Genomic DNA, 12,163 nt, shown 5'->3' with positions numbered 1-12,163 from the left:
GGTTTTGGATATGGGAACTCGTGGGGAAAGGAATGGAACAATTCCTCATCATCATCTGCCTCATAATCGTCCACCTCTGAGCCCTCAGACACTAAAGTGCCATGGCTAAGGAAATCAGTGCTTTAGTCTCAAGGGTGGGTCTGTGCAGTGCAGGGCACATCCATTTCCGGAAGACTACAGAAGCTGATTTGTAAGTGGTAAGATACCTTCAATTTAAAGTTTTTGTTTATTTGTGGTATGTCTGTATGTTGGAGGGGATGTGTGTGGAGATCAGAAGACAATTTGTGGAAGTTGATTGTCTCCTTTCAGCATGTGGATCCCAGGAGGCAATGTCAGGTCTTTGGGTTTGTCAGCGCATGCCCTTACCCATGGAGCTATCTCATTGGCTAATAGTACTCTTTTATAAATAGAGCAGAGAGCTACTTATGTTTATAAGAGACTGCTGAGGCCAAGAGTTTGAAAAGAATATTAATATCAAGACACTTGAGCTGGGTGGTGGTGGTGCACGCCTTTAATCCCAGCACTCGGGAGGCAGAGGCAGGTGGATCGCTGTGAGTTTGAGGCCAGCCTGGGCTACAAAGCAAGTCCAGGACAGCTGAGGCTACCCAGAGAGACCTTGTCGAGAAAAAAAAAAAAAAAAAGACACTTGAAGACAAATTATGGAGGAAGCAAGAGAATTGTTGGAGACAAGGGCGAACTCATCCGTAAGGAAAGACCAGTTTCAGCAACTACAAACAGCTGTAAGGTCCACCATCAAATGGTTGCCCATTTGGTGATGACAACAACCAGGTTCTACTGAGAACCAGTTGGAGGCCAGTAAAATGGGTGCACTGAGATTTTCAAAACTTGCTTCATATTAATGCATTTTTAAAGAAGACTTTTTCTTAATGAATCTTTATTATTTGCCATAGAACAATATGTTGAATTTTAAAGCAATTGTTCAAAGATAAATTTGAAATTTATCAAAAGATAAATGTTTCATTTAAAATTTAAGCCTAATGTTTTAAACTTATTAGAAACTACTAATTAGTTAATAATGATAAAAACATTATAGTTAGGTCATTCTTTTTAAATAATGTTTACAATATGTTTATAAATAATGTTGGAATTATTTTTACTTAATACAAATGACTGGCTTGCGTTATACTCTGTTATAATAAGATAATTGACTTTCTAATTCAGATACTGACATTTACATAACCTTTACTAATAAAAAGTGAGAGGACTTCCCCTGGATAGGAAGGCCCCCCTGAGAACTCAAAACTACAAAAATAATATCCCCAGGCCAACTCCATGGGAGCTCAGTTAATCTGGTTCATGTTCAGTGACTGCAGACATGAAAGGGCACCTCGTGACACCTCACCCATGCTGACCTCCTTCAGAAGCCGGCAGCATGAAGCGCAGCAAAGCTTCCAGCAACTCGGGTGCAAAGGATTGTGCTTGAGAACAGACAGGCCCTGTTAGAAGTAACCGTACCCACTAATGTCACCCAGCAAGTTGTCCTGGATCCCCACACTTGAGAATTTCAGGTCAGCCTTTTCTGCATTTCTAATTCTGAGGAAAACCACTCTTCTCAGTGAGTGTCTCATCAGGATGTAAAATCACAACCTCATTGTGAAACAAGATACATGTGTGTGTGTGTGTTTGTAAGAATAAAAAGAGATTTTGAATATATGTTATATATGCATGTAATATAAAATATAAAGAGAGATTTTGAATACCCTATAAACATACTTGAGTAATCTTTTGTTGTGGATACTATAAAAGTTAAAACACTTGGTGAAGCTTTTCAGCTGTTTTTTTTTTTTTTTAAACAGAGGGTCCTGATAAAGTGAGTATCTGCAAAATTCCAGACAGAATTACTCACTTCTTCATTGTTTCAACAAATGTTCATTGAATTCACATGTCAGTCATGACCAAAAGTGTCCAGTGAGTGCGTGGAACAAACATCCCTTGTGGACCTTGCGACCTGTAGGAGGAGAAAGTAAGTAAAACCACAATCAATAGTAATTGGGTTACAGGGCATTGTCAGGGAAAAGAAAAGAGAGCAAGATGTAGGTCAAGCATGCTGATGGGACAGATGGGCTACGGCCACAAAGCCCACCAGGAAGGGAGTTGAGGACAAAGACTGGGAAGACATGACAGTGTTCATCTCTCTGACTTTCCGGGCAAAGAGTGCTGCTGCCTGAAGTAACAGCCACACAAAACCTTGTCCGGCTGCTCTCCAGAGAACTAGGAACAGGTAGAGGGGGAAATGGGGCTATATGCAGGCTTAATAATAGCTATATCTAACCTCATAGGAAACTGGAGCTAAAACGGCCCCTTGGAGTTGTCTTGAGTTAGTATAAATGGCCAGACCTTTGTATTCCCACATTGCTATGTCATAAAATGCAGGCCACCCTCAAATAGTCTTTGAACAAGCTAGCAAAAGTGAAGGCAGTTATAGGATACCTGCTGAGATCTCTTCCCAAAGCTTTCATTTGAAGGAGAATTGGGAAGGACACATTAGTGTCCATCCCTGTGGCCTCCCCATCGCCAAGTTTGGTTATAACCTAAGATAACCACTACAACTTCAACATTCATATTCCAACTGACTAAATGAAAGGAAAGAAAGGATAGGAGTTATTCTGGTAGTTGCTGGAGGTACCAGAGTCTATTGCAAGCAAAGTTAAGTTACATGACAGGTGTCACTACAGTGCTGCAATTCCAGAATTCAAGAGGTTGAGGCACAGAAATAGTGAGGCAAGCCTGAGCCACATAGTTCAAAGCAAGGCTGGGGTGAAACTCTTTTTAAAAAATGAAAGGAAGAAAAGGAAAGATCCAGGTTATATAGACTTTATATTGGTGGCCTGTAACCATTAACTAAAAACTATATTGAAGGTAGCTAGCAATTTCTGCTACTGTGACAGTTTACTTTGGAATAGAGAAGAGAGTTGGTTCACAGCATGGGAAAATAAATAAACTGCAATCTGTTCAGCCCATTCAAGATTTGGGGCTTAAAGACAACGAAGAAACAATGATCTCTTGAAAAGTTTATATTAGGAATGACTGGGAAGGTGGCAGTGGCCATGTGGATGCAGGCTGAGGATGTGAAGTTTGAGATTTGGGTACTTACACAGCCCATCCAGAAGTTGGTGGTGCTTTGGGATCAGCTATGTGGCTTTTATGTGGCACAAATCACTGCTTTGCATTTGAACCTCTACCTGACCCTTGCCTCTTGGCCGGACTCTTCTATTTGTTACTCGTCCTTACTGGCTCTTTTTCCTATCCTTGGCTTTTTAATGATGGTGTCCTTCTGGGTTTTGTCCTTAGTCATCTCACAATGCATTACTTTTCTTCATTAGCCCATATAACTCTTTGAAAAAAAATCTATTTGAACATTGCCAAACAGAATGAACCTTGTAGGCATAAGGTTATTGTGTAATTCAAATGCTGATTTCTATACTGTTCCCCCATGTCTGGTTGCATTCATTGTTCTGAGACTCTCCTGTCTCAATGTTGTATAAACACTGCTCCCCAGTTGTCCCCTGGTATGCCAATAAAGCAGCTTACAGCCAATCACTGAGCAGGAGAGAGAATAGGGCTGGACTTCCTGCCAGGCATGGGAGGAGGAGTTAAAGGGGATTCAGTGATGGGAGAGATCTGAGAGACATCAGGAGAAGGAGCTGGAAAGCTAGAGAGTGCAAGTATCTCTGGGATGTAAGCTGGGGAAAAACCAAATTAGCTTAGAGGGTTAAGAACAGATTAATAACTGCTCAGTTCTTGTACTGTGATGCTTGTTTAATATAATAGAGTCTTACTTATTTGTGTCATAGCCAGGTTAAGAGAGAAATAAACAGTTTTATAAAAATAACTATAACAGAACCTGTTGGAGTTACAAATATTAAAGATGCCATGTTCTTACCATCCCTGTCCTCAGTTGTGCTTTGTTATCTCAATTTCCCTAGACATGTTCTTCCAGGGCCAGATGTAGAGGGCACAAGGTCTTTGTGCGCTTAAATAAGCCCTAGAGAAGCCAGGAAAGTTAAGCACACAGGCTTCCTTCCAAAGAAGGAGATGTTCACCTGTCCTCCACTGGACTGCTGGGAAAGGATGTAGCTTACAACCTGGGGATCCTTTGCTGCCTTTTGAGCCAGGCTCCATCTATATCCCCAAGAATTTATGATGTTTTACTTATCCCAGACCCTTTCCACCAACATCTTGATGTCACTTGTGCTTTACAATAACCTGAGTGACTTCTGTGTTATCTTAGGGTAAGGCCAAAAACCTGACACCAACAGGCATTATGGTTACCTCAGTCATTCTCCTTAGACCCTAAGTCTTGGGCACTCCATCTAAGTCAAGAATACCCATCTTTGTAAAAGAAGCCAGGTATACTTGGTAAAGGATCTCAATGTAATCATGTCTTAAGCTCTGCTATACTCATGGGACTGAGTTAATTGTTATCAGAAAATTTCCTCCCCCAAAATTGTGTTGTGCTTAAATCAGACCCTGGAAGTTCGGCCCAACTCTAGCTCCCTACGTTTGGCCAAACCGAGGTTCATTCTTATCTCACTCAAATTGATTCCCTGCTATCTGCAAAACCTGCAGGGGACCCCCACCTCAAGTCAGATCCCACAATTTGGTCAACTCTATTCTGTCATCCAGGGTTAGAATTATACTTTGGGTGTCTTCAAAGTCAGCTCATCCACTCTTCTCCCTCTTTGACTCACCAGGTGAAAGGTCACTACTAGAACAGAAGGCAGAGGTTGCCTTTTGCATCTTGTTTCCATCTATCTCTGCCTTAGTGCTGCTCCCAAAGACTGTTTGCTAAAGTGATGGCCTCTGCCCTGTGGACAGTGATGTAAGCTTCCCCTGCATCCTTCTCCGAGCCACCTTATCCCTCTCTGTGTGAGGACCTGTTTCTACTTCCCTCTCAACACTTTCTCTGGAAGGGTGTTGTCGTTTCTTACAGGGCAGCTCCCCAGACGGCTTTACAGTTTCTGTCTTGCCCTCTAGCCTCCTTCAGCATTCTGGATTTGCATACATTCACAACATTTCCAGTCTCTTGGCTGGAGATCTCAAAGGAGGAGGTAAGAACGAGATGAGCCATACACGCTTCAATTTATTCCCCCATATCCACCTACTAGATGCCTCTCCGTGCTAAGAAACTCTCCGTGCTAATTCATTAAAATAATGAGGAGAGGGTTGGTGAGGAGGCTTAGCAGGCCAAAGCACTTTGCCAAAATCCACAATCTCAGTTTGATTCTTGGAATCCATACGGTGAAGACAGAGAGTTGTCTTCTGACCTCCGTGTGTGTCACGTGCCAACACAGTAAATAAAACGTAACGACAGCGCATGGGGACAAAGGCTACATAGCATTTACTTTCTAAGTGCTACCTCTCTGTGTAACTTTGTTCAGCCTTCATCAACACTGCCACTACCTCTCGTTTATGTGATTATGATAATAAGTCTGTGTTCCGGTTTCCCTTCCTTCCGACTCTTTTTATGCATTGCAGGTAGAGCGACATTCTGGAGACTCAGATCTCATCAAAGGGCCCTCGTGCTTGTACACCTGTGCTGGCTCCTGTCATACCACACTGTTCAGCAAAGTGCATTTCTTTCTTTCTTTTTTTTTTTTAAGATTTATTTATTCTATTTATTATTTATACAGTATTCTGCCCACATGTGTGCCTGCCCTTCAGAAGAGGGCACCACATCCCATTATAGATGGTCGTGAGCCACCATGTGCTTGCTGGGAATTGAACTCGGGACCTTTGGAAGAACAGACAGTGCTCTTAACCTCAGAGCCATCTCTCCAGCCATGAAAGTGCATTTCTTAACTCACCTTTGACCTATATCATTATCCTGGTATATTAAAAATGCAAATTAGTATGCCCTGTCACAGACTTAATGCACTCTGAGTGGGGCTGGGACTTTGGAGTCTACATTTTGAACTTGCAGAAGTAGAATTTGCCAAACAAATTATTGTGTGTGTGTGTGTGTGTGTGAATGCTTGCTTATAAGATTAAAGTCTAAGCTTTTTTGTGGGGGTGTGTTAATCCTTTCAATACTTTGCTTCTTGGGCTGGAGAGATGGCTCAGTGGTTAAGAGTACTGTCTGCTCTTCCAAAGGGCCCGGGTTCAATTCCCAGCACCCACATGGCAGCTCACAACTGTCTGTAATTCCAATTCCAACGGCTCTGACACCCTCACATTAATGCGCATAAAATAAAATTTTAAAAATTTTTTCGCTTCTAATATCTTCTTTTTTTTTTTGTTTTAGTTTTAGTTTTTTTAGACAGGGTTTCTCTGTGTAGCCTTGGCTGTCCTGGACTGTATCTTTTTTTTTGTTTTGGTTTTCTGAGATAGGGTTTCTCTGTGTAGACTTCGCTGTCTTGGACTGGCATTGTAGACCAGGCTGGCCTCAAACTCATAGGGATCCACCTGCCTCTGCCTCCAGAGTTCTGGGATTAAAGGTGTGCGCCACCACCGCCTGGCTCTAATATCATTTTAAGTTTTCATCCTACAATTATCTTTGCAGTACATGTTCTAAGAAAAACAAATTTTTCTAATGGATCATATCATACTACTTTGGCTTTGATTGTTCCTTAGCTTGGAGCATTTTTCTCACCCAGCTGATTTCTATCTGATAAAAAACTATTTATCCTTCAAATCTTTATTGGAATCTCATAAATAATATATGTTATATACGCCAATTTGCATCTTTAGAATCTCACGTGCATGCATTCACACGTTTGTGTGTGTGTGTGTGTGCATGTGCGCACACGCGCGCATGCAGGCTGTCTCTGTCTCTCTGTCTGTCTCTGTCTCTGTCTCTCTCACATTGAATGTATGCACATGTAAGGAAGAGATTGGGCTGTGGTAGTCCCTGAGAGATGGGTGGGATATATGAAAGCCTTGAAGCAACAGCCTTAAGATGGGGAACTCTGGAAAAGGCTCCTAAGTAGAGGGCATGATCCAGCTGAGTCTCAGGGATGTTGGAACTATTAGCATGCCTTCTTCTGCCTTTCAGTTTCTTTCTGCAGTAACTACTTCTTTCACTTCCAAGTGGCTTTCTTCATTCAGTTGAGACACGTTCACTTATGGGATTTAAATTTTATGTATTTAGCCTCTCGATAGAATCAATAATTATGCTCTATGCAACAGTTCATCAAAAATCAAACCAAACCAATGTCAATGTCAATCTTTCAGGTACAAAGCATGTTTGAAGCCAGCCTGGGGTGCATGAAAATTGGTCTTTACACACACACACACACACACACACACACACTGAGAAAGTACTCACTTCCCTAAATTGGGTTAGTTGCTTATCCTTGGACCAATTAAGCAGCGCTGCAGAATGGAATGTAATATTAGTTATCTGCTCCTGTATAACAGAGTACCCCTTCCCCAAAACCTAGGAGCTTTAAATAACACAACAAACACTTACTATTTCATACAGTCTCTGTCAGAATGTATTTAGGAGCAGGTGAACTGGGTGGGTTTGTGAAGAGGTCTTAGGTGAAGTTGAAGGATCTGTCCCGAAAACTACTCACTGGTCGTCCCGCACGTTCCTGATGGGTGTGGAAGCCTCAGTTCCTCACCATGAGGCTATTCATAAGATGTCCTGAGTGTATACATGAGATGGTGTCTGATTTCCCCTAGAGCAGTGCCTCTCAACCGTCCTAATGCTGTGACCCTTTAGTAGAGTTCCTCGTGTTGTGGTGACTCCAACTGTAAAAGTATTTTTGTTGCTACTTCATAACTGTAGTTTTGCTGCTGCTATGAATCATGATGTAAATATCGGTGTTTTCCAATGGTCTTAAGTGACCGTCGTGAATGAGTCAAAGGGGTCACAACCCAAGGGTTGAGAACCACTGCTCTAGAGTGAGCAATCTAAAGGGCAAGGTAGAAATGTAATGTCTGTAATAGCCAAGCCATGGTTGTCATCTTCTGCTTTTCCTTAATGTCAAGGCTGTTGAAATGGCTCAGCAGTTAGAGGCTAGGATTACACCCCCAAAAAATATGTCAGCCCCATTCAGTGTAATGGCAGGAAGTGTTTTACACACATGAAAGATAGAGCTAGACATGGTGGCGTACGCCTGCAATCCCAGCACTCTGGGACGCAAAGGCAGGTGGATTCCTGTGAATTCGAGGCCAGCCTGGTCTACAAAGTGAGTCCAGGTCAACCAAGGCTACACAGAGAAACCCTGTCTCAGAAAACGAAACAAAACAAAGAAACAAACAAATGTAAGAACTCAAGAGGAAGGGAACACTATACCAGATAAGGTCAAGTCCTCACCCTCAGACAGATTAATCCTGCCTTAGGGTGGGGTCACATAGGAAGTTTGCAAATCTTCAGCAGCCGGGCGGCTTAGGCAATGAGGTGAGGCAATTCCTGGAAAATAGTTGCTAGGTAGGCGGAACAATCGGTTCGATGAAAGATTAGATAAGGCATGACATAGTCACAATAAAGCTCGTGGGTTGTTCTAAGCCCAACAGTAACCTCTGGATCTTGGCAAGGAATCATGGGGTATTCCAGGAGCCACTGTAAGAAGTGACTGGCTGCAACTCCTGTACTGAGACAGGGCGCTGTTTCCTGTGCTTTGGTTATTTTCTTACATTATTCTGGCTAGGATGACAGTACTGTGTTCATTGCTACATCTAATGAAAAGGGCTTAATTAAGATTTTAATTTCCTTTGCTGACATGTTGGGGAAGGTTTCAAAGAGATAAATGGGATTACAGCTTCAGCTACACCATGCAGCTCTTCAAAGAGGATTCAGATGGTTTTCTTAACACCTACCCCCTTAAGGGCTTCGTGACAGCCGTAGTAGATTTGCTAATAGCTGAGTTCAGCATCTGGGAGTTGGCGCTCATGCTTCTGTGTTTGCAATTAATTTTTAGGGGAGCGTACAAAGTAATGGGTTTCGGCATGATAGCTTCATAATAGGTATCATTATAGTTTGATTTCACTTGTTCCCATGCCTGCTGGCCTCCTCTTCCCCAGCTCCCTTCTGCAGCTGGTTCCCCGACTAGCCTCCCCTTTGCTTTCTTATCAGAAGTCGCCCATGGCTGACTCGCTTTTCCACTTCCCTTAGGATCTGTTCCTCCTCTCTCACGATCCCCTTTCTAGTTTCATGACCCCCTCATGTATATATAAAAACACACACGGGTACATGTAACTTTGGTTTCTTTATATAACTGAAAATACACATTGTTTTTCTGATTCTGGCTTATTTCGTGTGACATAATGATTTCCAATTGCAAATGTCATCGCGTTACTTTATGGCTGCATCCAATGTGTGTGTGTGTGTGGGGGGGGGTTTCCTTATCCATTGATGTGTAGATAGACATGGAGGCTGCTTCCATTTCCCAACTATTTCAAAGAATGCAGCAATAAACCTAGATGAATGCCTGTTTACACACACACACACACACACACACACACACACACACACACACACACACACACATTCCCTCCCTCCCTCCCTCCTTCCCACCCTCCCTCCCTCTCTCTCTGTCTCTCTCTCTCTCTCTCTCTCTCTTCTCTCTCCCGCTCCTCTCTCCCCTCCCTCTCTCTCGTCCTCTCTCTCTCATCTCCTCTCTCCTCTATCTCTCTCTCTCCTCTCTCCTCTCTCCCTCCTCTCCTCCTCTCCTCCCTCCTCCTCCTCTCCCTTCTCTCTCCCTCTCTCCTCTCGCCTCTCTCCTCCGCTCTTCTCCCTCTCTCTCTCTCTCTCTCTCTCTCAATTTAAGGGAAGATCTTATGTAGTCCAAAATGGCCTGGAATTCACTGGGAGGATTTTGATCTGCTAATCCTTCTCTGCTTCCCCAGTGCGAGGATTACAGACACATGTCACCATGTCTGGCATATGTGGCGCTGTGCCCTGAGCCCCGAGCCCAGGGTTCTGTGCTTGGGAGATACTGCATTACAGATGTAAGCTACATATCTTTTTTTTTTTTTTTTTTTTTTTTTTTTTTTTTTTTTTTTGTATACAGTGTTCTGCTTACATGTACACTTGCAGGCCAGAAGAGGGCACCAGATCTTATTGTGGATGGTTGTGAGCCACCATGTGGTTGCTGGGGATTGAACTCATGACCTCTGGAAGAGCAGTCAGTGCTCTTAACCACTGAGCCATCTCTCCAGCCCCCATATCTTTTTTTTTTTTTACACAAGGCAATTTATTAACAGAAAGTAACTTGAGAAGTCCTGTTCACAGACACCGACCACAACGCCCTCCCTTCCTTCCAGTGCTGTCAGAAGGGATGGGAATGGCATCCTCAATCCGCCCATCTTCATCCCTGAGCGAGCAAGAGCTCTGAGGGCTTCCTGGGCTCCAGGTCTAGGAGTGTTGGTCCTGTTTCCTCCTGTTGCTGGAAGTTTGATGTGCAGGGCAGTGATACCCAGCTCCTTGCACCTCCGGGCCACATCCTGGGCAGCCAACATGGCTGCATATGGAGAGGACTCATCTCTGTCAGCCTTTACCTTCATCCCAGCAGTCACTCGGCAGATGGCTTCCTTGCCAGAAAGATCAGTAACACGGACAATGGAAGGATGCAAAGATGTGACAGACACCAAATAACATTCTCTCCTTCAGCCACTTGGGGTCCAAAGCTGATGACTTGGTCTTCTTTTCCTTCACCTTGCAAGGTGCCATTCCTGAAAGTTGCCACCAGACTCCCACACTGGAAAGAGAGCTACGCATCATTTTTAAAAATGCTACCGACTCGGTTTTTTTTTTGGGGGGGGCTGTTTGGTTTGATTTGTTTTGTGTTGAGTGTGTGTAGACTGTGATTTCAAATGTTTGTATTGTACAGTAAAATGCTGAACAATAAGCTACTGAGAGTCAAAGTATGGAAGGACCTACTTTTTTGGAAGGAAGAAAAATCATGATCAGAGTAGAAGTATCTCTGAAAGTGTTGCTGTTGGGTAAGTGGCTAGTAACCCATGGAGACAGCGGATTGTGTGCCTGTGGTCAGAAAGAGTGAGGAGTTTTCGTCTTCACTGCTCTCAGATCCAAAAGACGCATTTCATTGTTCACTGTTCCTAATGTACTGAACCACGTGGTTCAGAGCAGTCTGCGGAATCCAATGTTAGAAACGGGGGAAATGTGACCTCACCTACCACAGTGTTCTCTCACCATTTCGTCATCACGTGGGTCTGCAGAAAGAGGAAACAACGCTAGTTTCCCCTGCTGCCTATTGGGTCATCTCCCTTTGTTTACTTACAGGCTTTTCATGGTCCCTGGCTCTAGGCCAGTGGTTCTCAACCTGTGGGGGTTTGTTTGTTTGTTTTGTTTTGTTTTTTTAGTTTTAGTTTTGGTTTTTGAGATAGGGTTTCTCAGTATAGCCTTGGTTGTCCTGGCCTCACTTTGTAGACCAGGCTGGCCTTGAACTTACAGCGATCCGTCTGCCTCTGCCTCCCAAGTGCTGGGATTAAAGGCGTGCGCCACCACTGCCCCCTCAACCTGTGGGTCTTAACCTGTGGGTCTCCCCCCTTTTGGGGATGGGGGTTGCATATCAGATATCCTGCATATCAGATTATATGACAATTCATAATAGTAGCAAAATAAAGTTATGAAGGAGCAATAAAATAATTTTATGGTTGGGGGTCACCACAACATGAGGAATGCATTAAGGGGTTGCAGCATTTGGAAGGCTGACAATTGCTGCAGGCTAGGCTTTTCATGTAGGTAGGTGTGAGAGTCATACCATTAGCTCTTTATTGTAGGTGGACTGGCCTTCACCTGAAGTCTGGTCATTCATTCGTTTCATTTCTACTTTGAGGTTCAAATTGTGACATAATCTCTCCTACCAATCTCAATATCATTATTAAATATTCTTATTATTACAATTACATGTCATTAAATAATCAGTGGTCAACATCCAAGGGTTAAGTTTAGTACATTTTGCCAGACTTAAATATTTTCTGGCTTCTCTTTCATTTTAGGTACCATACTTTATTGTCAAAATGCTATATATTTATAAGTCAGTGTGCTTGTGATGGTAGTGAAGACAATTTTTAAAAAAGGAATGATAGGTAAAATAAATGTTCTTTAGGCTTCTGGGTAATTTACTACACCCAGTCTCTGGAGTTTAGATGAGAAAAATTACCAAGCTTTTGTGCGTTATATAGAAGGATAGATAGCCTAAAGGGAGGTAGGACCATTAAAATTCCACAA

At 43.0% G+C, this 12,163-nt stretch overlaps 1 pseudogene; it reads right to left on the bottom strand.

Annotated features, from left to right (window-relative positions):
- Positions 1 to 10,195: 10,195 nt before the first annotated feature.
- Positions 10,196 to 11,756, bottom strand: LOC127212212 (40S ribosomal protein S14-like; annotated as a pseudogene).
- Between the last annotated feature and the right edge of the window lie 407 nt (positions 11,757 to 12,163).

This window comes from Acomys russatus, chromosome 30 (assembly GCF_903995435.1).
Source record: "Acomys russatus chromosome 30, mAcoRus1.1, whole genome shotgun sequence".
Lineage (NCBI taxonomy): Eukaryota > Metazoa > Chordata > Mammalia > Rodentia > Muridae > Acomys > Acomys russatus.
Note: the sequence above shows the minus strand (reverse complement) of the source record. Positions and strands in the feature narration are given on the sequence as shown.